Source organism: Enhydra lutris, unplaced genomic scaffold, assembly GCF_002288905.1.
Source record: "Enhydra lutris kenyoni isolate GAN:26980312 unplaced genomic scaffold, ASM228890v2 scaffoldscaffold15, whole genome shotgun sequence".
Classification (NCBI taxonomy): Eukaryota; Metazoa; Chordata; class Mammalia; order Carnivora; family Mustelidae; genus Enhydra; species Enhydra lutris.
The window spans coordinates 56,001,854-56,007,440 of record NW_019154099.1 but is presented as its reverse complement, the minus strand read 5'-3'; the positions used below and the strand labels follow the sequence as shown (position 1 = coordinate 56,007,440).

The 5,587-nt window shown below is 35.1% G+C and overlaps 1 pseudogene; it reads right to left on the bottom strand.

Annotated features, from left to right (window-relative positions):
• Positions 1-514: 514 nt before the first annotated feature.
• LOC111146945 lies at positions 515-1,673 on the bottom strand (annotated as a pseudogene).
• Between the last annotated feature and the right edge of the window lie 3,914 nt (positions 1,674-5,587).

Below are 5,587 nucleotides of genomic sequence, written 5' to 3'. Positions count from 1 at the left end.
TTGAGCTATTTTTTTATTAGAAAAAAATAAAAGCTTTAATTTAAACAGGATTATTGGTTCTTTCTAAATAAAGAAATAATCTTTTAGTATTAAGAAAATGATGATTATATTTTTATAAGAACAGTATCCAAATCTGTGGAATACAATCATATTAAGTCTATAGGAAGTGCTAGAAACTCATCAGATTTCATAACCTTCTCAAGGTAGAGTCCCAGTCACTTATCTAGAACTAGACCAGTACATGCTGGGCTTTATGCATTCATGAATACATGCATCAGTTTGTTCATACATGAGCCAAGCACTTAACACAATGACCCATTTTTCAACTTAAGAAATTATGTTTCAAATAGATGAAGAATCTCAATCCCGGGCACACTATTTCTAGGAATTATCATTCTTCACTGTTTGATTCTGTGGTTCATTAGTCCACTGACCAGAGTAGAGCAGCCCAAGACTATGCACTTCTTCTGGGGGCAGTGCACAGCATATTTTCTTCTTAAATACCCGATAGCTGCTAACACAGGCTCTCGAGAGGAACAGACACACATTGCACTGACTGCTTTCTTCATTTGCCATACTGTTGGACTGTGGCTGCGGTATGAGTCACAAAGAATTTTTTTCATTGGTTTTCCTACTTTAATGCACAGAAACATGGGTGAAGTCTCACTTTCTTCTCCTTTTGAAGAAATATCTTCAACAGATACTTGAATTCTCTTTAGTAAACATAACTGAATTTTCAAACTTATTATTCATTTGCATGCTTTGGTGTTTGTAGTCCAGAGCGGATTCTGAAGGATTGTCTGGAGACTCTTTGTTCCTATTTGCTTCTGTAGGAGAGGCCGGTTGCAGTGCGAGGGACACTCACCCAGGTTTTATCTGGCTTTTTATTGCTTTTGGTTGAGGGATCACCTACCTAGGAAAGAGAATTACTAAGAGTGATGTATATTCCCATTGGCTCAATACTTTTGCCATCATTTAATTCTGCTTTCTATAACTTTTCAGATAAATGTGACCTCTCTTTGTTTTTATTAAGGTAATATTCATGTGTTTAAATTTATCTAGATCTTCACATACATTGTATGTGTTTTCTACATGGCTTTCTGGGGAACCAGACTGCTTGTCCATGTCTAGCATTATATCTTACTTCTTATAGGTTTCTTAATCTATGGCTCCCTTCAGTTTAACATTAGTATCTGCTCCTGAAAATTTCAGGGCTGCCTGCACCTGCATTTCTGTTGCAGAACTATTATTCATGAGTTGGCTTTCCTTACCTCTTCTGGGGCAAGAGAAAAGCAATCTTTTGACGTGTCTCTTTTGTCCATTTCATTAACAGCTTCAGAAGAAACTTCTTCCAAGTCAACAAAGGCAACATCTTCCCCTAAAAGTAAATTTTCTTTGGCTATAGATTCAAATGGAGCATGAGGGTCAGAAGGTTCCTTGCTGACCTTAGTTACTATGATAGATCCATTGGTTTGTTCCAGAGAAGATTCCAGTGTCTTTAGCTTTCCTGACACAGAGCTGTCTGAGGGCTTTGTATGTGTGTATTTTGTTGACTTCTCTAAAGGTCTTGTTTTGGAATCGGAAGAGATGGTTCTCTCTCCATTCTGCTGCTGTTTTTACCTAATGAGAGATTTGAACTCACTGGACCATGGAAGAGATTGTTTTGCTTCCATTGCCCTCTACAATGAATTCAAAAATGCCTTGCCATGGCCTGGAGAATAGGAAGATCTGCCTCCAGAAAGACTATCAACCCATTCAGTAAGTGTTTGAGCTATTTTTTGATGTCAATGTAATCTTAATTTCATTTTTAAAAACTGAAATTCCTTTTTCATTTTTCTCAGTTCCCATGCTCTATGAGAGGAAAAGTCATATTTTAAGGTTTCCTTATGTAAATATTGCACATTTCTTGTTGCTTTTATTCCTAGATACTTCATTTGCTATAGTAAGTGAATTTCATTTTATTGTCTTTCTTAAATAATTGGTAGAACATGCTGTGAAATTATCTAGGCCTGATACTTACCTGGGTATAGTTATTAACCAAATTTTTAATTTAATTTAGTCTAATTAATTAATTATATATATAATTGTATATATATATAATTGTAAAATAAATTATTATTTATTATAAAATAATTTAATTATATATATTAGATAGTTACAAAATATGTATATTTCATAGCTATCTCTTTGTGCTATAGACCTTTGACATTGAAAGCACTGTACACTTGTTCTACTGTCTACTTCCTATAAATATGTTGAAGTAAGTCACTCTACAACTGCTAGCATCTTTTTGGTGAAAATACTTAGTTAAACTATGTTCATTTAATTTTGAACACAATGGACAATTTTCAAAAATTGGACAATGCTCAAGTTTTATATTTTTGGTTTCCTTAAATAGATATTGGTATAAGAAAGGAAATGATAGAAGAGATTCAGAAACTTTCGAAAGAAAACAGCAGAAAGCCAGAAGGACATTAACTGGACATGGGTAATTAGGAAGAAGAAATTATTTCAAGTGACACTGAAATTTTGCAAATGCGTAGGTGGACAGATGAAGCACTCTGGGCAAACTTGTGAGCATTAGGATGGGAGATATATGGACGTAGTTAGGAGGGTGTGCAGCAGCCAGCCCTGGCCCTGTAGCTCACAGGCTTCTCGTAAATGCTTTTTGAATGGCTGTTAGATGAATTCCATACCCGACACACCGAATCTGATGTGGATGTTTTCAGTGGTCCTGTAACCTTAAACCTGTGGGGCACTTTCAGTTTACAAAGCGCTTTCATATGCTGGCCCATTAATCCCCACAATAAAGCATGGAGTAAAATATCATTAAAGCCCTCTTACAGCTGAGGAAATGAGGCTTAGAAAGATTAAGTTCTTTACTTAAGTTCTATGTTTAGTATGAGCCAGAGATGAGGTTTAAGCTTGAGTGTTTTTGAAGCCAGAACCTGGGCTCTTTCTCTTAGTGCAGAATGTTCCAAGTAAAAGTAGCCAGCTATCTCAAACACATCTGAGAAAATCATAATGTCTGGAAAGACACAAATAATTGTAGAGCGCATTAAAAATGAGAGCACGTCAGCTATAGGCAAGAGACTCACAAAGGTTGGGACACTGTTTCTCTGTGACCAACACAGAGGGAAACTCAGTGCTGTACCTAGTGACTGAATGATACTGCAGAGGCTGGAGTGTGCTGGAAGGATAAAGATTTGTTTGGGAAAAAAAAAAAAATCAAATGCTGGAATTATGATTAAAGAAGGACCAGTATTTGGGAACAAATTTCATGGAAGAGTTAAGGACATTGGGAAGGAAAAAGGATTCCACAGGATTCTTCTTGCAGAAAAGATCCTACTTTTTATCAACTACAACAAACTAAAATATCTGAAGAAGCTAAAATAATTTAACAACTAATATTCTTTTTTTAACTTTATGATACACCTTTTTATAGTGTTTTATATATGGGTACAGTATTGGTGAAGTACAGTATTTACAGGTGAGTGGGGTTTTGTTGATGGAATATATTGTTTTTGAGAAATTTTAAAATTTCTCAACGTTGGTTTCTTTGCTTTGGTTTTTGTTTGGGGTCATCTTTTACCAATCTATCAGACAGTCTTTACACATACCCTATACCAGTCACTTTTTCTTGGTTCCCTTTTAGCTTTTATTTCTTTTTTATTTTAAAAGTTTTTCTCCCTTTGCTTATTCTGTTTGTCTAAAGAAATTATCTGTGTGCCTAGGTTAATACTGTTGTTCATTTATTTCATATCTTTTTCTATGTGCTATCACCTCATTTCTGAATTTTTCTATTTTAGATTTATGCTATTGTTTTATATCTTCTATCATTTTCTTAGTTTATTTTTGCATGTTTGGAAACACATGGTTTATTTGTTTGTTCTTTGCCATGCCTTTTTGGAGTACTTTTGCTTCCTACAAAGTCAATATTCTATTTCAATGTATATTAAAAAAAAGAGTATGGGATTTAATTGTGATAATTTGTGCTGTGCTATTTTTTTCTTTCTCTACATTATATTAGTTTTGTGGCTTTTGAGGACGTAGGAGTGGGTTCAAAGAGTTTTTCTAGGCTCAAGCTCTAATATGCCCCCTGTAATTTCCATCAGTTCTTTAAGTTATGGTCCCTTACCATTTGAAATCTCCTAATTTGTTCATAATAAACATACCTAACTCTTGCTTTTGCCCCTATGGATCCTCTTCTGATAAATTAAATTCTCTTTAGAATAGTCTCTCCTCAATATTGGGCTCTCTTGTAGAAAGGATTTTGCAGATTTCATAGACATCAGATTGCTCTTGTCACATCATCTTAAATCACTGGCCCGTGCTAATTATCCATAATTTAGCATATGAAAAAAAATACTTACAATTTGGTAGATTTTTCTCAAATTGTCCTGCCCATGTTCCAGTGCATGCCTGGTGGCAATTTTTTGGTTCTCTACTTCCCACATCCATCATTTGACACCTTGATACCTGTCTTTCCTTCTGAAGAGATACTTACACCGTCCAAGTCTTGACCTGCCAGAGTTTTGTGGCCCCTGCTCTTATTTCCTGATTAATTTTTTTAATTTTATTTATTTGTTTGACAGAAAGTGTGGGCACAGGAGTGGGGGGAGGGGCAGAGAGAGAGAGGAAGAAGCAGACTCCTCGCTGAACAGGATGCCCAATGCGGGGCTCAGTCATGACCTGAACTGAAGGCAGATGTTTAACTTACTGAGCCACCCAGATGCCCTAATTTCTTGATTTCTTGCAGTGGGTGTCATCATAGGGGCTTTGTTTTGCTATTATAGTTTTTGAGGAACACTTCCAACATTACTCTGCTACAGCTACCATTTCCGTATCCCTTCACCTAATCTCCAGGTGAGAGCATAAAGCTCAGTCCTCAGGCTTCAAGTGGCTTAACTGCTTCTCCTTGGATTGTGGACTCCAGTGTTTCAGATATACATATTCCTTAATTTAACAGAATAGAGTAAGCATTTATATTTGTAGGTGCCTTATTTTTTGAAACCTTAAATGTTCGTATCTTTGTATAAAGTTCTGTACACACACTCAAACACACATGGTAACCGTTCATAATTGAAAACTGATTTTGATTTTCACAAAACATTCTAAATGACACAGAATATTCTTTATCACCAAATTATCTCAAATATTCTCTTTTCTACTTTATAATTTTTATTGGATTGACTTGTCTTTCCTCATTATCAGAGTGAACCACAGAGCTGTTCCACTGGTTTGATTTTACTGTAGAATGGTGCCCATTTTATTTTTCTTTAAGACTGAAATTTCCAAATCACTCTTCATAGGCCAGTCAGAAAAAGAAAAAAAGAAAATGCCTTAACAGACTGAAAACAAACATTTGTAATGATTAGATAGGAATATTTTTTGCAGTTTCAGAGAACTAAACTATTTTTTTCCCTCAAACACTCAAGTGTATATATTGATTTTTATTAAGAAAGTAAATAGATGTCAAATATTTGGAAACCATTTCTACATTTCTTGATGGGTGATTAAGTGAGAAGTAAACAGTTAATCATCTTTGAGTGGAAGTAAATAAGATGATAAATTCTCTGTCAGGGAA